Source organism: Pinus tabuliformis, chromosome X (assembly GCF_031772625.1).
Source record: "Pinus tabuliformis cultivar Carrire ecotype Pingquan chromosome X, CPIR1, whole genome shotgun sequence".
In the NCBI taxonomy this organism is placed as follows: domain Eukaryota; kingdom Viridiplantae; phylum Streptophyta; class Pinopsida; order Pinales; family Pinaceae; genus Pinus; species Pinus tabuliformis.
In genome coordinates, this window is record NC_142308.1 from 733,647,257 (window position 1) to 733,672,938 (window position 25,682).

Sequence of the window (25,682 nt, forward strand, 5' to 3'; positions counted from 1 at the left end):
TACCATACCACCACATCATTAGATGTGCACCAATCACATGTTTCCACCTTTGAGCCTACTATTTCTACATCATCCATGTCACACTTGGCATCCACATGTCAACTTGCTTACATGTCAATCTATCACTAGTTCTACTTTTTACATCATTAATACACATGACATGTTAACTTGTTTTTGGAGGGTCCATGTCCTCCACTTGGAAGCGATGTGTCATGTTCTTATTGGTTGGAGATATTCTATGCAGTGGAGGTTGGAAGGCATGATGAGGGGGGTCACGACCTCCATTAACTATTGCATAAGTTTTCATTGCATCCACCTTCTTTCAACCACAAACCATCCATAACCATCGGATTGGACCAAATTTGCGTAATGGTTAAAGCCATTAAACAATGCACATGCTCATGTGCTAACAACCATTTATTTCTCATAGAAACCTAGATCGACCTTGGAGTTGTGTGATGGTCAAAGTCATTAAACAATGCACATGTTCATGTGACAACAACTATTAATTGCTCATAGAAACTTAGATCCACCCTAGAGTTGCATGCTCTTTAACAAATTTGGGGTTTGACCCCTTTTCAGCAATGTGCACTTTCAAATTGGCTTATCTTCTTGTTCTAGAGGAGTTTGACCAAGTGTAGTATATTGTTGGAAAGCTCTCAGAGATGACTATCCAACCAAACCTTCTACATACTCATTTAAAGGTCATAACTTCATAAAATTCTCAAATGCTCAATTTCCAGGGTATCATACTTCCTTTGACATCAATGACATGGCATTGGTTGTCATTAATGAAAAAGAGCTTTATCACCATGATAAATTGATCCATAGGATCACACACGCTCACAACCCGTAGTATAATTAGATCCCATAAAACAAGAAAGGAATGGTTAACATTGATCTCCATGAGTGTGCCTAAATCTCTAGATTTTCTATCTTAACTACAAACAAGTGAAATATGTTGGTACAATAGTCGATTAGTTCAAATTACCAATGAAATTACCAATTTATTACTTATTTGACTTCTAGTTTACCTTTACTTGTCAACATATTAGCTTTAGAAGGTTCAGAGATGTGATGAACTTGTATCAACACCCCCTTGTCATCGCAACTCTCCATTGAATCAAGAGATAGAATTATCTTTGTGCATATAAACCCCTTGTAAGATCATCTCCCAAAATTCGAAGCATAGCTAAAAAAAAAGGCATATGTCAATGCTTTTGTAAATTAACAATGATTCGATCATTTATTGATAACTCAAATGAAGCTCCACATGCTTCATTTTACTATTAGCAATAATACTTTTAACTAGTTGTATTTCATTGTAGTTTTCACAATACATTATAATAAGCATGAATGGAATTATATACTCACCCATTAGGTTTTAGGTCCACACTACCTTTGTGGTAGCATTAACTATACCTCTACATTCAAATTCTATGATTGTTAACAAGGAAATTGCCGCCATTTTACAATACCACACTATGGATCTAGATCCAAGATAAATAACATATACAAATGTTAACTTCCTACCATCTCATCTCTAGTCCAATTTAATTTAATATAACAAAACTACTAATTCACATTCTTATTGCAATGTTACATACCAAGTTGATATGTAACCTTGATATAGAATCAATATTTTTTATAGTTTTTTGAAGTGGTTATGTTTCTCATCTTACATGAATTTGGAGAACACCATAACATAAAAAGATATACTAGGTCAACCTTGAGTCAAATAAATAATGCTACCGAAACATTATTTATAAAGTGTAGCATCAACTTTTGAATAATCATGCTCCTTAGTTATCTTCACTTCTTAATAATATGATATAATACAAAGCTTATAGTTGTCCATCTTCAAATACCAACCATTTTAAATGTATTTGTTAAGTATTTTTTCGAACCCAAAATTAAATTAACATTACCACAATTAACCTATAATACAACCATTAAAATAACATACACATTCACATATACAACATAATGATGTGTTTATATTCACAATATTTAAATCAAAATCAAGAATAATTTGTTAATTTTCTTTTGCTAAATACTTGAAAACTATTTATATATATATTCACCGCCATTGTGGCTCCTCGTCTCCATTAATTATTTAAAAAAAACTTCATATAAAACAAAATATACCCATTTTCATAAACTTAAAAACCACAAAGTATTCTCCCAAATCACAAACAACATATATATATATATATATATATATATATATATATATATATATATATATATATATATATATATATATATATATATAAGGGGAGAAGAAATATTAAAAAAAAGAGGTAGCCATATTGTCCAATGATATTTGAGTTGTGAAGCTTAATATAATTCTATGGCTTGTGCTTGAGGTGTTACCAGCCTAGATCCATCTTAACATCAGATCTCTCAAGCACCCAGAGGGATCAAATCTCTCGAGGTGCAAACCTATTTTTGAGTGCAAAACTTGAGGAAAAGTTTACACCTCGAGAGATTTGATCCCTCTCGGCGCTTGATAGATCTAATGTTAAGATGGATCTAGTCTCGTTTCAGTCGTGTGTGGTCATACAAAATTTGTTGAACATCTAATTATTTTGATAATTTTAAATATGCTAAATATGTCTAAGATTAATTTGGTTAATTTAATTTAAAATTTGCTTAGTTACCTCAGTTTGTCGAGATGAGAGGGATTGTTAGTAACTTGAATGATAAAAAATGATGAAATAAAATGTTTGAGTGGAAGGTGTCAATGTAACAATATCTACAATGAAACCAATGCATCATGTGCAAGCAATTAAATAGGTGTAGAAATCAACATCGACACTAAGATCAATGCATCTAGTGTAAGGTATTAAATAGGATTATAAATTGACATCTACACTGAAATAAATGCATATAGTGCATGTGATCAAATAGGTTTAGAAATCAACAACTACATTGAAATCAATACATCTATTTTAGTGGAAATCCAAAATATTCATGAATGTCTATATCTATCTTCTTTGTATTTGTCTCTATGTGTATCTTGCTTCTTCCCTCTCTCTCCACCTTCCATTCTGTGTCTATCTCCCTCCCCCTCTCCTTCTCTCTCTTTCCCTCCCTCTCCTCTCTCTTCCCCTCCCTCTCTCCCTCTCTCTCTTTATCTACTTCTCTCTCCCTTTCTCTATCTTTCTCTTCTTCCCTCTCTCCCCCTGCCATCTATATCTATACCTACCTCCATCTCTCCTTGTTTGTCTCTCTATCTTAGCCCCGTAAATGCATGCCATGATCTCTCTCCCCCCATATCTATCTATATAGCTATCTATCCATCTCTCCCTCTTCCCTTCCCTCTCTATCTCTTCCCCTTATCTCTCTCTTCCCCCTCCATCTATATCTCTATCTCCCATCTATCTCTCTTCCTCCCTCCATCTCTTTGTTTCTCTCTTCTACCCTCTCCCCTACCCCATCTATATCTATATATCCCCTTGTCTCTCCTTCTCATCCCAAAACTCACACACACACTCTCCATATCTATCTATCTCTCTCTCTCCGTCCCTATTCCTTTCCCCTCTCTCTCTCTCTCTCTCTCTCTCTCTCTCTCTCTCACTAGCTCTCCATCTCTTCCTTGCTACTCCCTCTCCACCTTTCTCTCTCTATGTATTTCTTCCCCTTCCAACTCCATCTCTCTCTCTCCCCCTCTCTCTCAAGTCCTCTCTCATTTTCCTTCTTCTCTCTCCCCTTCTCTCCCACCCCCCTCCATCTCTCCCCCCATCATACTCTCTCTCTCTCCACCCTCCAAACCTGTCACTATCTCCCTCCCTCCCTCCTTCTCTCTCCCCTTCTCTACCCCCTCCATATCTATGTCTCCCTGTCTCTCTCTTCCCCTTCTTTACCTATCTTTATCCTCTCCTTTTCTCTCTCTTCCCTCATCTCCTCTCTCCCTCACTCGATCTCCATGTCTCCCTTGCCACTCCCTCTCTCTCTATACCTCTATCTCTCAAGGTCTATGTTCTTCGCTCCCTCTCTTTCCCCCTCCAAATCCATCTCTCTCCCTCCCTTCTCCCCCTCCTTTCTCTCTTCCTTTCTCTCTCTCAGTGTCTCTCCCACCTCGATGTCTCCCTCTCCCATTTTATTCCCCCTTCCATCTCACTCTCTTTCTTAAATATGATCCATTTGTATTGTATTTAAGAAAGTATCTAAATAAAAATATAAAGGCATAATTGATTGTAAATGATTAAACTTATATTTTGGAACAATCATGTTAAATAAAATACAATAATAAAAAACTTAAAAGAATCATGCACTATCCTTCCTCTATCATTTTTAATCACTTTTCTTTTCTCACTTAGGATTGGATCCTATGTTAAGATGCATCTAGCCTCATTCTTTATAATATTATTTATATTATACAAATTTCACATATGTATATATAAAAAATATTCTCATTTTTTAACTTATTAAAACCTCCATTTAATCTCTATGGTAATATTATTAGTAGTCATGAGGATGAAGGGCTTAGATATACCTCAAAAGTAATTATAACTTTTTTTCTCTTAGATTTAATTAAAAAAAGTTATAAAATTAAATTAAAATAAAGTATTTGTAAAATATTTTGATTTTGAAATAAGTTATGGTTTTTGGACATGTGGTATTGATAAGCCATTTTATTGGCCCATGATATTGTAACAGAGTAATTAAAAACCTAGATCCATAACATAATAATCAAAAGTATAGATGCCCCATGGTATTGATAAACCATGGTAGCAACCTATGCACAAAAAGTGAATCAGGTGAGGGGAAATATTACATAAAATATAATATTACAACATTATATGTTACCCAATATTTATAACCACTCCAACCTAATAAATAGTGACCAATATTGCATAAAATGTGATATTACAATATTATATGTTACCCAATATTTATAACCACCTCAACCTAATAAATAGTGGCAGGGGTGGGGGGAAATACTAATTAAAATGTAATATTAATAAATTTTACCTAATATTTTGCATCACAACCCACCCTAAATATTACATTCTACTCAATATTTCCCCTCACTCCTATTAATTTTATAGTTGAGTTTGTTTACTTTTAAATTACAAATATAAATAAAATTACAATAAGAAGTGGAGAGGGAAATATTGGTTAAAATGTAATATTATAGTATTATATTATATCCAATATAACTTAGTAAAAAGTGGATGTAGGCAAAGATATTAGATAAAATGTAATAATTACATTTTGCCCAATATTTCTCCACCTCTAGAGACAACTAATTATGTATCTAAATATAACATCAAACTGACATGAATCTATGCTACTTTAGTCCCACCTTAAATAAACTATATGCCAAACCATGAGTCATTTTTATTTTTTTAATTATTTAATTTTTATATGGTTATTTTGTTTTTTTATGTTATTTTAATTTTATTTTCACCAAGTTACAATGTTTACAGTACATTAAGTTACACATCTCTACCACACTTTAATTTTATTGGACCTAGTCAAAATGTTAACATTATATTACTTTACTTTATACATGTATAGCATACTATAGACATTAGATCTGGGCTCAATGAAGAAATTACATTTATCCCTCATACTAAAAGGTAATTTTTTTTAATTAATTTATGTCATTATATAAAGTTTGATGTAAAATAAAAGTGAAAATTCAACTATTTAAAAATGGCTGACATTAATTTTTAAAGTAACATTACCCACAACATCTCTTGCATATACATATATTAACCGACACATATATTTTTTTTTTAATGTAATGTTACGTGACAACATCTCCCTCATGTACTGGGTTGTAGAGTGCCTCTCGATGCAATTATTTGTGATTAAGGAGTAAGGAAATTAATTATTGAAACTGTGAAAAATTAGTACCTTTGTGGTTGATACTTCAGGATTCATAAGCTTATTGACAATGGCTAATGTATTGGAAGAATATACAATATATGGATGATTATGTCTGGAGCTAAAGTTAATGTAGTGTCTGGAGAAATTCAAGATTGGGAGCGATGGGAAAACAAAGCAAAGGTGCTTTTGCGGATGTCCGTTAAGGACAATATTATTCCACACATTAGAGAGTGAAAAACATCCAAGGAGACATAGGACACTCTAAAAAATTTGTATGAGATGAAGACTACAAATCGACTATTTTATTTAAAGAGTGAGCTTCTTTCAATTAAGATGGAATAAAATGAAAGTTTCAGGAATTTTATTTCTAGAACTAAGGATTTAAAGGATGAATTAGGTGACACTGGTGAAACAATATCTAGTACATACTTGGTTACTGTGACATTAAATGGAATGATTGATGAATATTAAATGTTTATCATTGGTCTTTCAGCTAGAGAGAGGGCTCCTATGTTTAATGAGTTGGAAAGTATACTTATGCAGAAAGAAGAGCGGAGAAGAAGTCTTAGACATAAATCTCCCAATTCAGATTTAGCAATGATGGCTAAAGGGAAGCAATTCTTCAAAGGAAAACAATGGGAGAAAAATAATGGCAAAAATCCACAGGTAAAATCATTTCAAGATACACAATCACCGAGGACAAATGCCAAATCAAGTAGAGACGATGTGTGTTATTACTGTGGAAAACCTGGTCACTTTGCTAGGAATTGCATGAAAAGAAGTTCTGATCAATTTAAACAAATAAGGCATTCAGGGAATTATGTTGATAGAGACGAAGCAATTAGTCATGACTTTAGAAATCTTAAATTGTTTGTGTCCAATGTTGCTCTATCAATGAAAACTGATGATGATGATGCTTGGTTTATAGATTCTGGTGCATCAATCCACTGTCATGCAAAAGAGATTTGTTTGATACTTATCATGATGTTAATAATGGCACACGTGTCTATTTAGGAGATAATAGATCACATGAAATTAAAGGATATGGTGATATAAGTGTTACGATGCCTAATGGACAAGAAAACAAATTCAAAATGTGGTGTATGTTCCAGGATCAAAGAAGAAATTAATTTCAGTCTCTATTATTATAGATCAACATTTAAAAGTTGAATTTGTGAAATCACAGTGTTTGGTAAAGGATGTGCAGGACAACTACAAGGTTGTTGCAAAAGGAATGATAGTTGGAGGATTATACAAGTTGTAATGAAGAATGAGCATCAAGATTTGACATCAACAAACATGTCAAATATAGAGCTTTGGCATCAAAGTTATGGACACTTAAATCATAATGACCTTATGTTACTACAAAATGAATTGATGGTAGAAGGCCTTCCAAATATTAAGGGTGAACACTTTTAATGTGATGGTCGTGCACTAGGAAAACAACATAGGAAAGAATTTCCTGTGCATGAAAATAAAAGATGATGTGAAATACTTGAACTAGTGCATACGTATGTATGTGTTCCAATGAAAACTAAGTCACTTGGTGGAGCATATTACTTTCTTATATTTATTGATGATAGCACTAGATACACTTGGGTGTACTTTATAAGAAATAAAAGTGATGTGTTTGAATACTTTAAAGAATTCAAGAGTACAGTTGAAAAGAAAACACTAAAGAGCACTAAAATTCTTCGATCAGATAAAGGTGGTGAGTACACTTTAGGAGATTTTGTCAAATACTACAAGAAAAATGGAATTTTGCAACAATTTACAATACCATATACAGCTCAGAAAAACAGAGTAGTTGAGAGGAATAATAGAACATTAGTTGAATGTGGTTGTTGTATGTTAAAAAGTAAAGGAGTTTCTAATAATTTTTGGGCGATAGCAATTAATACAACTGTATATCTCAAAAATAGAATCCCTACAAAGTATATTCAGCATAAAACACCATTTGAAGCAATTTATGGTTTTAAACCTAAAGTTAGTCATTTAAGGATATTTGGATGCAAGACCTTTGCTCATATTCCTAAAGAGGATAGGAGAAAAATATATGCTAAAGCTAGCAAATGCATTTTTATTGGATATTGTACTGGTAAAAAATCATATAAAATGTATGATCCAAGTATGCACAAGGTCTTTGCAAGTAGAGATGTTATATTTCGTGAGCATGCAAATAAACAAATAAAAGAAGATGAACATAATGTATGGAAACCTCCTTATGACAGCTTTACGAAAGAAGAAGAAGTTGTGGAATCATCTCAAGCTCAAGAAATCATGGACATTCCAGAAGACATTTCAAGAAGTCAAAGTCCACAAAGAATTGATGAAGGCACTCCATAGAGAATAAGAAGAGGAGAAGGTACTCCACAGTGTAATGAACCTCTAATAAGGTCAACACATCAAACTCAAATCCGTATCAAGTATAAAGATTATGCTTTAATGTCTCAAGTAATGGTTTTATTTTAGCCTTTAAATTATGAAAAAGCTAAAAATCATAAAGAATGGATGGAAGCTATGAAAGAAGAATATGACTCCATAATGAAAAATGAAACTTGGGAATTAACATAATTACCTGAAAATAAAGTCCCTATAGGATCAAAATGGTTGTACAAGAAAAAATTTAATGCAAATGGTAGCATAGACAAGTATAAGGCAAGATTGGTTGCAAAAGATTATTCACAAAAGGAAGGTATAGATTATGAAGATACCTTTGCTCTGGTTGAAAAAATGAACACAATCAGAATAATGATAGCATTGACCACTAAATATGATTGGAAGTTACATCAATTAGATGTGAAGTCAAATTTTCTAAATGACAACTTAAAAGAGGAGATTTATCTTGCTCAAACTGAATGATTTGTAAAGAAGTGACAAGAACATCTTGTATGCAAGTTAAAAAGGGCCTTATATAGACTAAAATAGACACCTAGATCTTGGTATGAGAAAATACATAAATTCTTCTTCTAGCAGGGATTTAACAAAAGAAAAAATGATCCTAATTTGTATGTCAAGATAGATAAAAATGATAATATAATATTAATCTCTATATATGTTGATGATCGAATAATTACAGGGACTGTTGATAAATTGATTAAAGATATAAAAAGGAAGTTATCACAACAATTTGAAATTAAGGATCTTGGACAGATGCATTATTGTCTAGGTCTTGAAGTATGGAGAGATAATGTAACCACTTTAATCACACAAAGAAAATATACAAATGAAGTACTAAAGAGATTTCATATGAAAGGATGTAAAGCAGTGGGTACTCCATTGGAACAAAATATCAAAATGAGAAATGATGATGGAACAAAAGAGGTGAATGGAACATTGTATCGAAAACTAGTGAGAAGCTTGAACTATTTCACTACCACTAGACCAGACATTGCTCATGTAGTTAGCATACTAAACCTCATGAAAGCCATTGGATGGCTACAAAAAGGATCCTTCAATATTTAAAGGGAACTATCAATTTTGGTATTGAATATACTAATGAATGTAATGTTGAGTTGACAGGTCATTCTGATTATGACTAGGCTAGAAATCCAAATGATAGGAAATCCACCACTGAATATGTGTTCAATATAGGACCACGAACTATATCATGGAGCAGTAAGAAACAATAAACAATTTCCTTGTCATCAACTGAAGCAGAGTATAAGGCATTATGTAGTGCACCTATGAAACTATATGGCTCACACAAATACTTAAAGATGTTGGTGAAGGTCAATAGGAACCTATAGTATTCAGATTTGATAATCAAAGCACCATCAAATTGGTGAACAATCCTGTATGTCATGCAAGATCAAAACATATAGACACATAATATCATTTTGTAAGAGAAAAGGTCTAATAAAAACAAATTGACTTAAAATATTGTAATAAAAATGAGAATGTGGCTGAGATATTCACTAAGCCTCTTGGGAAGGCTAAATTTGAGTTTTGTTGAAGTAAGTTATGTGTTGTAGAAAATCCAGAATATGTTGTAAGCCTAGTTGAGACTTAGACCAGCTGTCATGTCAATTAAGAGTATGTTTGTGTCTATGTATTGTGCTATAGTGTATTTTGTGTGTTTTCCATATGGTTGGAATTAAGGGGGAGTGTTGGATAAATAGTAATTCCAACCAATCACATTAAATGCACCAAGAAAGTTGTCTCAAAGTTTCTCGATATTTCCTTAGCTTCTTAAAGAAGCTATCTCCACTGATAGTTTAGGCGATCCAGACACTTTTTCTATTTGTATAAATACCCTTATTTGGTAATCAAATGATCAAATTATTGTTCAATGTGCATTCTCTGATTATTAAATAGACTAAAGAGGATAAAATTAACTAATTTGTGATAATTTTTTATAATAATGATAACAATTTCTTTTTAAAGTTATAATTAAAATAGATATTAAATTAATATATGAAACTTTTTTTATCTAAAAAATAAGGATCCCCACATTCATTTAGTTAATAGTGCACATTCCTTATCCACCTTTTGAAAAGTAACATATAATTTCAACTATTAAAATTTATAATAACAGTTAAAATTTATACATCTTGAGTGGGCCTAATGGTTAAGAGCATGTGTTTCCTCCTAAGAGGTCACAGGTTCAAAACCAAAGGGGGGTAGAGTATGTATGCCTTTGTAGACTTAGTAGTCAAATCGCTGCGCGGAGGTGGGTCCCTTGTACCACAAACAAGGGGGTCTCATACACCAATTTGGTGTCTGGCATGGCTGTGACCTTAAAAATGGATATTATTATTATTATTTATTATTATAGAACAAAAATATGGTAAAATATTAACCATTCGACATTTATGACAACAAACATTTAGATAATATATGCTTAAACTAAAGGGAGATAGAAAAGGGAATGAAAATTATAAAACCATCGATGACATACAAATTCACAAGTTTGCGAATAGTTTGTAACTGTTAGCATCAACATAAGTTTGTGGCACCACTGCAATGCAACCCAACACTCCCAAAATCGAAAATATGACAACTATGAGGGTGTTCATCCAGAATATCAAACTCCTCTTTGAAGGCTTGAATGTCATGTTGTATAAAAATATAAAACTACAGGGAAAACGAAGTCTAAAGGCATGAAACCAAAGGCACCAATCACTCTGTTATGGCCTAAATCTACCTCAGGTTGAGAAACGCAGGTCTAGGGTAACATCAAACCACGCTTAACCTGGTAGCTAGCCCTACCAGGTCGGGAGAGGGCTCTCTCCTTATCAATCTCAGGAAAATATGGAAAATAATGTAAGAGATAACTGATGTAAATACTAATTTTATGCTAGTTATATGCTCAGAGGAGTTTGATTGAGTTTAAAGTTGGTTTGTTGGATCAAATGAGGAAGGCAGTTTTGGGTCCGGGGAATGAACTCAGATTTGCAGAGGTTTCTGTGGGGCGAGGTAGGAAAGTGTTTTAGCACTTTAAATTAGGTGTAATGGTGAGTCTAAAGACTGGTGAGGAGTTGGAGAGGGCATGCAAATATCATAATTCCTCTACAAACAGTAGAATACATGTAAAACTTGATAAACCCTAAGGCAAAGCATTAAAACCTCAATGAATTCCACCTTTACACTTGATTCATTTAGTTATGCAGAAAAAGAGAGAGATAATGGCACACATAAACATATGATAACTTGAATCACAAAAGAAAAAACAATACTAATTCACCTTTCCGCAAGAATCCCACAAAATGCTGCAAAACCCTGGTTTATTTCCTTGCCAAACTGTAGAAGTGATGTACAATAGTGCTCAAAGCATCCACAAGAGTCCAACCTTGACAAATGACTAAGAAAGTACAAGATATAGGCATCAAACCACCTATGCTAACCATCAGGGATCAAATCCATGAATCAAGGAGCCGTTTCAACAAGATCTAAACTAGAAACTGAAAAATAGGTAGTGGAACAACTTGCCTCTAAAACTATGGAAACTGATTCATTCATCCTCCAACCAATTCTAACTGATGTATCTACCACCTCAAGTAATTTTTAATCATATTTACATAATAGTACATCATATCACATCATATTACATCATTAATTTACCAAAGAGAGAAGAAAAAGTCAATTGATAACTAAACTGGGTGAAATTCTGAACAAACAGGCAAAATTGGCAAAATTTCTCTTATGTGTAGCGCCATTTTTCTGTGCATAACGCTTTTTCCAAGCCACTTTTGGAAGGCTTCCCGAAGTCCAAATCAAGTGCAGGATAGCTCATTGGAAAGCTTGGTGAGTGTAAGTTCTGAGAAAAATTGAAGTTTTTGATTTGGAGTCCATTTGCCCCTCCAAAAATGCAATCTCCAAAGACTTCTTCCTGTGTGGCCAAAAAGTGGCAGAGAGGGCATTTTTTAGGTGGTTTTGGCCCTTTTGGATACCCAAAACTTGTAAAAACTTCACAACCATTTCTGAGAAAGCATATTTTTTCATGTTGATTCCAAATATGTAAGCCATTTTGCAAATGGAGGCCTCCATCAAAAGCATAGTGCCGGTGGCGCTATGCACCTGCCGAAAAAACCTGTTTTTTGCCTGAAAAATTCAAAAATACCAAAAATTTCACCAAATTTCTTGAAATTTGGCATGAGTGATCTGTGTTAGGTGTTATGTTGGGCCAATGAAGCTTTAGCCAAGATCTTGAGTTTATTTTTTTCTTTCTTGCTCCTCGAAGCTCTCTTTAACTTGACTTTTAGGTTTCTTATCCTTGTCTTACAAATTTTGTTCTGGGCCAAATAGTGATAAGCCATGTGGCGCAAAATTTTCTTCTCCTTGTTAGATTTCTCAGGAAGCTTATCCAAGTGCATATTCACCTTTTCTAACAAATATTCCTGGTCATTGTCCTTTTGTTCAATAGATGTCAACTTGCCCTTTACCCTCTTGGACTTTTGTCGGTTTTCTTTGATGATCTGCAGCTCCAAGAGTTCTTGTTTGTCAGTAAGTTGCTTGTTTTCTTGCTCAAGGAAGTTGATAATCCACTTAGCCCTCTCAAGGTCAAGTGATAAGGCATGGATGTCAGCTTCTTTCTCTTTGACGACCTCCTTGAGTCTTGAGCTTTGGGAACCCAAATCAATGTCCTCTTCCCGAATCAAAACAAAATCTCTCTCTTAACCTTAAGAAGGCCCTTCATCATGCAAAGGTTGCTTTCCTTTATCCTATACCTGTATTGCTAAAGAAGAAGGAAAAGACCCTCTCACCCCAGGTGAAGATAGCATTTGTCTGTGGTCTGGTGAACGAAACGAGACCCCTAGTGGAGATAATACTCATTTGTCCACTGCAAATAGTCTCCTTGTGCCTTTCTCATAAGTGACAAACATTGGCATACCTGTTATTTCAGTCTCATGACCCTCTGGCTGATTTGAAGGCCCTCCTTCCTCTCGAATAACTGATGGAGTCACCTGAGGGCTTTTGAAAACCTCATGTGAAATGAATGTATCCCATGAAATATTCAGCAAGCTTAGCTGATGCAAAACAACAATATTAATCAATGAAAAATGGTAAATTCTACTGAACTGCTGAGGAAGAGTTTTCCTTTCCACATATGTAGCCATCTTCTCAATATTTATGCATATGCAATAGGGGAGGTTCATCATCCTCACTCTAGTGAAATGCATCAGCAATCTAACATAGTAAGTATACAAACGAGAAAACCTCCCTTCACAAGTGAAATACTTGATAATGAGTTTCATAAGTGGAGCATAAGTGTCTTGTAGGTATCTCAAAGGAAAGACCCTACTGATTTGCCTTTGATAGTTAGCCTTGATGTAAGGCTCACAATGCTCTCTCATTAATGGAGGCAATTTCTTTCTACAAACGATACCCCCTTAGCTCATGCATAGTAGGGCCATTGAAGCCTTTTCCAACAACATGTATGGCATCAAACATAGGCTCATAATATGGTGAACGAGAAGCATTGAAGGGGATATCAGCATCATAACACCATCTAGCTATGCAATCACAAGCAATCTCCCTCAATTTTTTCTTCCAATGGTCATCTAAAGTGGGTTGCATTTGAATTTTACTAGCTTGAGGACCATGTGCATCTGATGGAGAGGAGGGAGTGAAATAAATTTTGATAGTCATATCACCCTTTTTCATTCTACCCTTTCCCTTATCTTGAACAGAACCAAAAGAGGGAGGAACATATCGGAAAGGGTTGGATGCATCAGTATGAGGGATAGAGGAAGAACCCTCAAAATCATAATGGGGATTGGTAGCCATCATTTTTTGTATCTCCCTCTTCCTCCCAATTTTAGTCTCTAACTCTTTTTGCCTAGCCTTATCTTCTTTAAACTTCTCAAAGCTGGCTAACAATTCCTTCCTAATCTCCCCAATTTCTGGTGAGGTACATGGAGTAATTTGGTCTCTAATCCTCGCCAAGTGTTGTTTTAGCCTATTAATGCCCCCAGGACCTTCCTTAATTTTCTTTTGGCAAAATTTGCAATGCATTTGACTATCAACCATTTCAACATATGCCCAAGTAGGATCTCTCACTCTAGGTGCCATTTTTTGACTAGAAAATGAAAGCAAACAATCTGAAAATGAAAAAAAAGAATCATTGATTCAATGTTCATTTCTTTCACAAAAAACACTCTCTAGACCTTCTAGATGTGCACCTAAAATTTAATAAGCAAAAGCAAATTTGTACAAGTGAAAAAAAATACCTCCAGGCACAAAATGCCTCCTCAAGCTTGCTCCAAGAAATCAACTCCTCAATGCTGCTCCAAATCGCTGCCCAAGAAGCTCCTCACTCCAGCTACAATGCTTGCCCAAGACTCCTCACTGCTGCTCCAAAAACAAACTCAAGAACTGCTCACTAACTCTCACTGAAGTTCTCAAATGCATGAGATGGCTGTGAGAGAATGAGAGCATTTGAGTGGGTTAAATAGGGTTTGGGAGAGGGGAATGGACCCCAAATATCACTTAACCAATTTATAAAACACCTTGGAGTCCCAACACTCAGCTAAATGTTAAAAATATGAAAAATTGTTGTTTTTTATGGGTTAGAGGCCGCATTGGTTGACTCGGCCAAGTAGATGCAGATCTAGCCGAGTCGACTGAGTTATGATTGACTCGGCCGAGTCAGTCATGACTTGGCCTCTCCCGAACCGGTTAATCTGTCGGTTTGCAAAAAAAAAATTCCAGCTCGGACCAACTCGGTCGAGTCAGATCCGAGCCAACGAGATCTTAAAACCATGAATTAAATTAACGTGAAATGATCCTACAAATATTCAGTGACCACTATCTCCACAGAAATATAAATAAGTCTCTGGATTCTGTGAACAAAAGTTGTCACTGATCTCCATAGAAATATAAATAAGTCTCTCGATTTGTGAACACAAGAAAAAAAAAAAGATTTAAAAGAAACTAGGGATAAAACTGAAATATGGGCTCTATCTTATTTGTAATTATTTATTATTTATAATGAAGTGCAGTCATTTTCGATTAGTGGAGGAAAAAAATATTTTATCTAATATACACGTGAGATTATTTTTTTCACTCCACCCACACATTGTTACAGAGTCTTCCAAAATTAATATGAACATACAATTTAGGAAAGGCAAATTCAGCTTTCTTTCCTATCAACTAAACCATTGATGTGCAATCTGCGAATAGTGAAGAGGGGAAATTTAACTAGAAAATCAAACTGGATCTCTGGAATAATAGCATTGCCATATGTGGTTGCAATAATTGCCACAGAATTGAAGGCTCCAAAGACCTTGCTGGCACTTCTTCCAGTGAAAGCATGATCCTTTTCTACGTTTAGCTTTGAATGCCCTGTGGATAAAGGAAATGACCAATTCATATAGGAGTATTTCATCATAAACAACGTATTTAACATATGACTCATAGTTGCAATTTTAACTACAAATGAGTCATTGACAGCAAACCTGTGTGAATCGATCCGCTACCCATGCATACGCTGTATACCAAGCACAAGATCAAGGAAAGAAGGTTTATATGGCGAAGAGAATGGAAAGATGGCATCTGGGACAAAATAACATTACAATCCCAAATATGATGATGAATTCATACAGCTTGATGGGTCCATTTGGATGATAAATCAAGTAGATGAACTGCACACATTCACAAAATATGCAAAACAGTTAGCAGTAAGTCCATTAATGTTGCAACTTCATTTGGTTCTGATTCAAAAAACTCTCTTTTTATCTGGTTATCGATTTGAAATCCCTCAAATTTGTGGAAATCCACCAAAACTACCACATAAGCACGGGACTTTGTATCTTATCATGCTTCTTCTAGAAAATGGGGAAAAGTAGCCACAATTACAATCTTTACAATCTTCAAGGCAGGATCAAGAGAAAACCTTCAAGCTCTATCCCCCAACCAGAATGGAGAAAATTACAGATCCCAAACAAACTGTGAATTGGATCGGCCCCACTGTCAAGCCAACCCATCCGGGTCCTATGCCAAAGAAGAAACACATGGTCTATTTAATATATGAAAATTCCATTCGATGATTCTAGCAAATTAAAAAACGACCATGATGGTCAATAAAGGAGTGGTTTACAGGGCCCTGAATTGTTTGTACAGTTAAAAGTGGTTGGAATTTCGTAAAAAAAATTAAAAAATCTTGCAGATGTAGTTGTTGAATTTTTTTACACAGAGACTCAGAGTTGTGACTTTCACGAAGCAGATTTTGCCCAGCTCAATTTCTCGCAACTAAATTTCGTGCAGTGACACAGACTTAAAAACATAGTATTCACTCACCCCAAAAAAAGGCGAATTAGAACAGAATAAGTTTGGAGCAACACAATAATAATTTAAGTTGAATTCTAAAACATGAAAATACGTTCACATGGTCTCAGTCACCAAGTAAAAACAAGGATTATAAATATTTTCACTTCACGCTGAATAACACACAATAAAACATAGTAACTATTGTTTTCACGTGCCCACCAAAATTTGTTCCACGATTTTCTCCTCAGAGACTCTCATTCTCTTTTTCTCTTATTTTCTTACATGCAAAATGACTTTTATCTACTTCTTTATCTCAACATACAATTTTACATTATTGCATAACAGAGAAAATAATTAATATGTTGTTGTTGTTGAGTGTGATTAGAATGACGCAAGTGTTTGTGGAGTGTGGGCTATAGTGGCAGAATGAATGCTTGCCCATATCTATTTACCAAAATACATTAAATGCCTTAAATTCTTTGTTGTCTTTCAGAATGGTTCGAGTGACACTTCTGTTCTGGATTCAGTCCTTCCATATTCAAACAAACACGCACCCTGCAAAAATACCTCTGACAAGTATGGCGGTTGTCAGGGTGTTTAAGGGGGTGGTTGGGATTAATATTTCCAAAAATAGTGTTTGAATCATGCTTTTGATAGTGGAAATAGATTCAACACCATCAAAAACTTGGGCACCTAAAATTATGAAATTTCACAGCTTTTACTTGGATTTAGATTTTTTCAAAATATTACCCAAATTTCTAGAACTTCTTATGAGGGTGGAAATAGATTCAGCACCATCAAAAACTTATTGGGTACCTAGAATTATGAAATTTGACAGCTTTTACTTGAATTTAAAAAATGCTCGCCTGAATTTTTCAAAATAAGACCGAAATTTCCATAACTTTCAGGGCAAAAAAATAGTCTCGACAAACCACTGCTTCAATAAATAATATACTTAGAATGTCTCTGACCCTTTCTCTGAATCTAAATTGTTAAGCTCCATTGATTTTACACAAAAGCTACCTTGATTTATGGAATTGCAGCTTTTCTTAACTTATGGAAACCAACTGCAGTAGTTTCCTTAAGTTAAGAAAATCAACTGCAATTACTAAATTTATAATTGGGAGCTACTGAAGTGGTCCATCACTTTGATCTGATCTTTACCTTGATTTGTGGTTTTTCTAACACATAGCTTTTAGAAGCTTGATGGAAGCTTAGCTATATGCTCATCTGTTTGGTCCCCAAGCTCATATCTCAACCCCCTTCAGTTTTACACCATCTAGTTGAGATAGCAGAGCTTGGAAGTGCCTTCAGAATTCTTGTGTTCTTTTTCTTTTGCTTGGATTGAAGCTGGAGTGCAGAAGAAGTAGCAGGAAAGTGGACTGTGGCCTTCATCAAAACATCACCAATGGTTGGAGGTAACTCGTATCCCTGGGTATTAAGTTTCAGTGATTCTTTTCAGTTCTTTCCACATGCAGAATGGCTGTTTAAGTTTATTAGTTTTCTAACAGTTGGTATTGGAGCCCTTTTACCTCTGCCTTACTGTGTGTTGGCCAAGAAACAAATTTCGATCTACCGTTTCGTTCCATAATTTATTTCCTTTTGCGCAAACCGTGGGTCGTATACATGACCTGTGTATTATGTGCATTGGCCAATATCCTCGTTCTATGCAACTATCACCATTTTGTTGTTGGAAGTCAGAGTCGATCGCGCGCAAGTGTATGCAAAACAAAAGGTTGAATTTTCTTTGAATTTTCGTTCAATTTCCTTTATAAATTTTCTGATAGATGTTGTATTGGGACGATTATTGGCTACAAATGATCCTTTTATCAGAAATTTAGAGGAAATTTTGTTTGCAGAAAATATATTTTATCTGCAGATTTGTCCCGGGCGATTTACATTGTCAAAACCTTAAAAACAAGGGAATTTTGAATCCGCCTGTTATCTCAAGGCTCATATATTGCCAGCGCGCATTAATGACACAGTTTATGAAATAGCTCAAATCTTAGGGTAATTTGTGGGCAAGAGTTCAATTCTTACGGAGGAGTTTTGTCTTCCCGCGAATCCGATCCATACAAAACTTCAATTATTATTGCTGTGTATGGGGGACTAGATGGCTCGGCCTAATTGAGGGCAATCCATAAAGTTTTTCCATGTTCTTATCTTTCGTCTCTGAAAATGATGACAATTCATAAATTAGGGGCAAGGTATACAGTAACATTTTGTGTTTTTTTTATGGCTCCTTCCTCGTTTTATAGTTTCCGTGAAACTCAGCTGTTGTTGTATTTTTCTATGAGTTGTTGAACTTATTTTTGTTAGAGTAAGCACCAAGGTTAGTCCCAAAATTTAGCGTTCCATGGTTCAAATTTGGAGTATGAATTCGATCCAGTGAATCCGTAAGATTCATTGCAGTGATTCGCATGGTGGCAAAAGGTTATTAAAATTGCCATCAATGCAAACGTATTTATATTACTATTCTTTATTTGGTTTTCGAATCGATGCAAGTTAGTCATAACTGATTGATTCTGCTAATCAACAATGACAGTTGAATCGGTAACATAATAATCGTTATCATATATATTTAATCCATTATTCAGTGCTTTATGCGAGCCTTGTTTCTGATCTCTTGATATTTTGCAAAGTGTTTTCCAATAGTGGTTCACGTAGGGGAATGCTCTTTTCTAGTGTTTTCTAGTGGGAGCTATGAACCCCAAGGCGCTTTAATATGGTGCATGAAACAATTTTTTTATTTATGTTTATTCAGCACATCACAAATGATCTGGCGCACTGTTCTTGAAATTTAACACTGCCTGATTTTAATTATGATCATTTTATTCGGCAGAAATTACCAGATATGAATCTTTTGATATAATTCTATCAAATTTGGCAAAGCGTTTGCTTAAGGGTTTAGTTTCAAACATAATAATTTCTGCATGTAAAATGTTTGTTACAGTAATATAATCCATGGGGATTTTATTAGTCATAAAATATATATATCCATGTTGGTTAATGCGTCTATATGGACATGCATCCGAAGGATATTTATAATTTTGGCTTGAATGGCATAAGCACTTGGGCATGTATGGGCCGTCTAGAGGCCAAAAGGCCCACAAGGTGTGTTCTCGATAGGTCTCCAAGCTACAAATAGTGCCACAATGATGTATATGCTAAAACAACTTTGAATATTACTCATCTTTTTGGGCCTAGATGATATGATCCATGTGGGTTTGCATGACATTATCGTGGTGGTCATGTAGATCTTATGCCATAGAAATGGGTCCTATATGCCCATGAGATAAGGATTAACACGATAATGGACAAACAAACTTACACAAGTGATATGCAATATTGATTATTTGGTAAGAGTCCATATTAGTGTGTGTATATGTGTGGGTTTGTATATACAATGCAATATAAATGTAGCTATATATATTTTACTCTTTTTGAATCTAAATGCAATCATTAAATTCCACATTTTGAATTACTTGTTCTCATTTTACTTTTATATGTCTTTATATAGCAAGGCTTCTGGCTGACACATCTAGTGGTGCAGTTAGCAGCCTTAAAGACTTGCACAATTTGTGTGTTAGCATGTGCCATGCTATTCAATATATGTTTATATGATGGTTCTTGAATTCGTTAGCTGCATCTCCTGATCCCATCATTATCGAATAATGGCACTCTGTAAATTTTATAATTGATTACATATTTATTGTAAAATTTACATTGAACTTACATTTATGAACATTTGTAATTAAAGAGAAATAAGAAATGGTTTATTTCTCATTTGGGCATTCAGTTTTGATCCTATGTTTATTTCGCATGAAGTTCAGATTTAGCGTTGTTGAAAATTAAGTTTTTGTGAGCAAAATAGCTTGTTTGCTGGTCAATTTTTGTTGCTTTATAAACTTAAGGATGGAGCCTGAAGTCAAGCCAGCTAGCCTTCGAACTGCATTTGCTATGCAAGTGCAAAGTAGATCAACGCTGCTTCAGTCAATCTCGGGTTAAGTTTATAAATTGAACAATCAATTTGTAGTCATTTTCGGTAATGCTGACTGCTTTTGATTTTGCTGGAGAATTATTACAGTTTTATGGAGTTTATTAAAATGTCATTTTGACTTACTCCTTTCAGTAAACATTATTTTTCTCTCTGGTTAAGTTTTGTTTATGCAACAAAATAATGTCTAGTGATCCATATGATTTTAATTAATTAGAGAATAGCCACATCATCTTTAATTAAATAAAATTATATATTGATTGGCAAGATCACATAAAGATTATTTAGACAATAAATTGTTAATTAATTACACTGAATATAATAATTTTTTATCCACAGGAATTTTTATTATATTTATGGGATTAATTAGGATAAAATTTCATAACCTACCCACAGGAGTTATGAATTAATAAGTTTTATCATAAAGTTTTATTGAATCTATTTGAATTGAAAATTTAGCCCACAGGCAATTTTCATTTCATTTGATTCAATTCTTTTTAGCATGTTTTACATTGGTAAAACGTGAAAGTTCATAAAGTTTTATTGAATCTGTTTGAATTGAAAATTTAGCCCACAGGCAATTTTCATGTCATTTGATTCAATTCTTTTTAGCATGTTTTACATTGGTAAAACATGAAAGTTTATTAAGCCTCAATTTTAACATAAGCATGTGATTTTTTAATGCAGTAGTACAACCTGCAAATTTTTCTGAAATTCGTTCTGACATTCCCGAACTTGAGGAAGTAATCTCCTTTGTCTGTTATGAATCTAATATGGTTAATGTTAATATTAACACATGGTGGATTGATTCTGGATCAACAATTCACATTTTGAATTCCTTGCAATGTTTGCAAAACCTAAGGAAGCCAGTGGGAAGTGAGCAAAGCATCTTATCAGGAAACAAGATGGGCTCGCATGTGGAAGCTATAAGAACATGTTATTTAACTTTAAGTAGTGGCTTTGTTTTGGAGTTAGAAAAGACCTTTTATGTTCCAAGCTTTTCTAGAAACTTGATTTCAGTTTCAAGGTTTGTACCTTTTGGATATTCCTTAAACTTTTCAGAAAAATCCTTCAGTCTATTCTATAAATCTGATTATGTTGGGAATGGTATTTTGTCTAATGGTCTTTACTGCATTAATTTACAAAACAAAGTCACATATGATTCAATGCATGTTCACACTAGCACTAAAAGATGTGGCACCGGAGACTAGGTAATATCTCCATAGATAGAATTAAAAGATTGGTAAATGAAGGAATACTTAATACTCTAGATTTTACTGATTTTGAGACTTATGTGGACTGCATAAAGGGAAAGCAGACCAACAAGTCAAAGAAAGGTGCAATAGGAGTTCAGACATATTAGAAATCATACATACTTACAGATTTTATTGTCCATCTCACAGCACTAGGATGGGAATCAAGAAATGCAAAGTTTCTTGAAAATGATTGATCAGTGGGAGCGATCAAACAAAAAACATAGTTTTCTGAGAAAGATCATTCAGAATCTTAACCTTCCACTTCAGTGAAAGATTGGTTATTGTTCATAGCACCCCTCAAGTACAACTGGTGTTGAATAACCAATTGTTGAAGTTCCACAAGCTGCTGACAATATTCCAGTAGATCAAGGAGTTCAAGAGTTGCCAAGAACTTTTGAACAACAAGTTGAACCACATACTTCTCAGGAAGATGATGGTACAACATTAAGAAGATCTACTAAGAGATCGGCAATTCCTAATGTATGCTCAATTCTGCACAAGACCTGACATTGCATTTGTTGTGGGAATGTTGGGACGATATCAGAGTGATCCAGGTTTAGACCACTGGAGAGCTGCAAAGAAAGTAATGAGGTACCTTCAAGGGACCAAAGACTACATGCTTATGTATAGACGGACGGACAACTTGGAAGTAACTGGCTACTCAGATTCTGACTTTGCTGAATGTGTTGATTCACGCAAATCAACATCAGGATACATTTGCCAAGCAGACCTTGATTGCCACTTCCACTATGGAAGCCGAGTTCGTCTCCTGTTTTGAGGCGACTTTACATGGTGTATGGCTTAAGAATTTCATGTCTGGGCTTAGAATTATGGATTCTATATCTAAGCCATTGAGAATATATTGTGATAATTCAGCTGCTGGTTTTATGGCTAAAAAAGTGGGAGTCGAAATAAACACATCGACATTAAGTATTTAGCTATAAGGGAACGTGTTAAAGAAAAGAAAGTGGTCATTGAGCACGTCAGCACTGAGTTAATGATCGCTGATCCTTTGACTAAGGGCATGCCACCGTTTAAATTCAAGGATCATGTATTGAATATGGGACTTGCTTCCATTATGTAGGGTTTCATTGTATGGACAATGTTAATGAAATTCTTAATTATTGTGATGTTTTTTCTCATATTTATGTGCACCTTAAGTTGATTTGGGAAAATTCATTTAAGAAGGACCAAGAATAAACATAAGGTTTATTCATTAAGAAATTGTTGCTACATAAATTATAATAAGAATAAATGCATAGTAATACATGGAAGATAATACTCGTCATAAGAGGACTTATCGCCATGATTCATGTATCTATTACTTAATACAGATTATCAATGGTTTTTAAGTTGAGACATTAAGTTTGGAAGTATGGACCAAGTGGGAGAATGTTAAGCTCCATTGATTTTACACAAAAGCTACCTTGATTTATGGAATTGCAGCTTTTCTTAACTTATGGAAACCAACTGCAGTAGTTTCCTTAAGTTAAGAAAATCAACTGCAATTACTAAATTTATAATTGGGAGCTACTGAAGTGGTCCATCACTTTGATCTGATCTTTACCTTGATTTGTGGTTTTTCTAACACATAGCTTTTAGAAGCTTGATGGAAGCTTAGCTATATGTTCATCTGTTTGGTCCCCAAGCTCATATCTCAACCCCCTTCAATTTTACACCATCTAGCTGAGATAGCAGAGCTTGGAAGTGCCTTCAGAATTCTTGTGTTCTTTTTCTTTTGCTTGGATTGAAGCTGGAGTGTAGAAGAAGTAGCAGGCAAGTGGACTGTGGCCTTCATCAAAACATCACCAATGGCTGGAGGTAACTCGTATCCCTGGGTATTAAGTTTCAGTGATTCTTTTCAGTTCTTTCTGCATGCAGAATTGCTGTTTAAGTTTATTAGTTTTCTAACATAAATAACTTTCAAGGCAAAAAAAATAAAAATAGTCTCATTAGATTAATGCGTCAATAAATAAAGAATATACCTAGAATGTCTCTCCATTTCTCTGAATCGGAAGTGGTGATTGCCTTCCAATTCCAAGCGCTCCAACACCAAGGGTATGAGATTGTATGAATAAAATGTGTGTGAGACATAAAATTCCGGCAAACCATCCCAACGCTGCGAATGCTAATGCAAATGGCAGGGTCAGCAAGGGCGTTGCTGCTATGGATGTAGTCAAATGGTAACTGGCATGTAACCAGTTCCCTGCAGAGCAAACATAAACATAAACATAAATTGTTAGAGTGTGTTTTGAGCTGAATGAAAAAACATACCAGAAAGGAGACCTTTGGATTCCAAGACAAATACAAATCCTGCATTCCATATCATTATTGCCGTTTTTCAATCCCCTCGATTCTGCATCGGTTGCCATCTTCATTATTTGATCACGATCAATTCTTGATCACTTCCCACTCCATGGTACCCCAGGTTTTGTAGGCACGAATCTGTACATTCCAGACATTAAATTATATTATCAAATTCATGATACGCGAAAGCGGAGGTCTTTATCGTTTACGAGTAAGGGAGATGAGGACGTGCAACAAAAAGATGCATTCATTTTCAATCACTTTTTTACGAGTGATTGCTTTATCAGATTTGCTGACTTTTCGCTTCATTTTCAGACATGGGAGGACGCTCTCCGTTTTCTCCACAACCTCTCGTGCCTTTTCACATTTATGGTCATGGATCCTTTTAAGTAAGCAAATAACCAACTAATTTTCTTTATTTTTATTTCTTTTATATTTTATATATTCTTTTTCCTTTTCAATAAAAACAAATTATTATTTGTTTTGTTTTTTATATTATTATTATCGATTTTATGTGCAATAATTTTGATATATTATTTTCAACAGTTTGTCCTGGGCGTTTTTGGACCCGGACGGCACATCAAAGTAGTAACTTTTGTTACCCGTAATCTCCCATTTGACATTAAAATATTTACGAAACATCATTTGAAATGTTTACAAAATGTTTAACCAATTATTTTTAAAAAATCAAATAAATCTCTTTTGAAAATATCTTATTTATAAAATATATTATTACTTAAAAATTGGGTATAAATTTATTATTTTAAAAATTTAATAACACTCATTAAAATATATTATTTATAAAAAAATCACTTTTATAAATATTTTGTTGAATTTTGTTAAATGTATATTCTATTTATTATACCAAGTATCTATCGGGCTCAAATTTCTTCTTTAAAAGAAATTTAGGCTTTAAAAAATTTGATCTCACTTGAGGCTTAGTAAATCAAGAATTAAAATAAATGTTAAACTAATTCTATAAATGATCAATAATTCAAATTAAATAAATATTCAAATTAACTTTGTATGTTTCTACTATTTTCATGTTTGTTGCTTGGTATTTCTTACTCATGCAATTGCAGCATACTAAAAATATGAGGGAACTATATCTTACCGTGTGTAAACAAAACATCTAAAACATGTCACACAACCCTACAAAATAATTTTTATCCAAATAGGCAAAGCACACTCTGTTTCAGTTACTATCATGCCATTGAATTGAAGGAAAAAAATAGGAAAAAGTGAATAAGAGAAATGTTGAAAACCCCTCAATATACCTAGGGAAAATAGGGTCATGCACTAAAACTTTTACCTCTATAAAACAAAAAAAAAATGCACAAGCTATTTTCTAAGAAATGGATATTCCTATATCTCAACACAATAGAGAACAGAGACACAATAGACAATTTACATTACTTTGTGTCATTGTGTTCTATATATTAAATTTTATTATCCTTTTAATGTTTAATAATTGTAACACCCCTCTCTTGTGTACTACATTATTGTAAACCTAACCTAAGTTAAAGCTAGATATGATATCCTTCAAGGATAATTTTAGGGGCGAATGT

The 25,682-nt window shown here is 34.2% G+C and overlaps 1 pseudogene; it reads right to left on the minus strand.

The window, feature by feature from the left end:
- Positions 1 to 24,136, minus strand: part of LOC149142018 (GABA transporter 1-like) — a 40,333-nt pseudogene extending 16,197 nt beyond the window's left edge.
- Between the last annotated feature and the right edge of the window lie 1,546 nt (positions 24,137 to 25,682).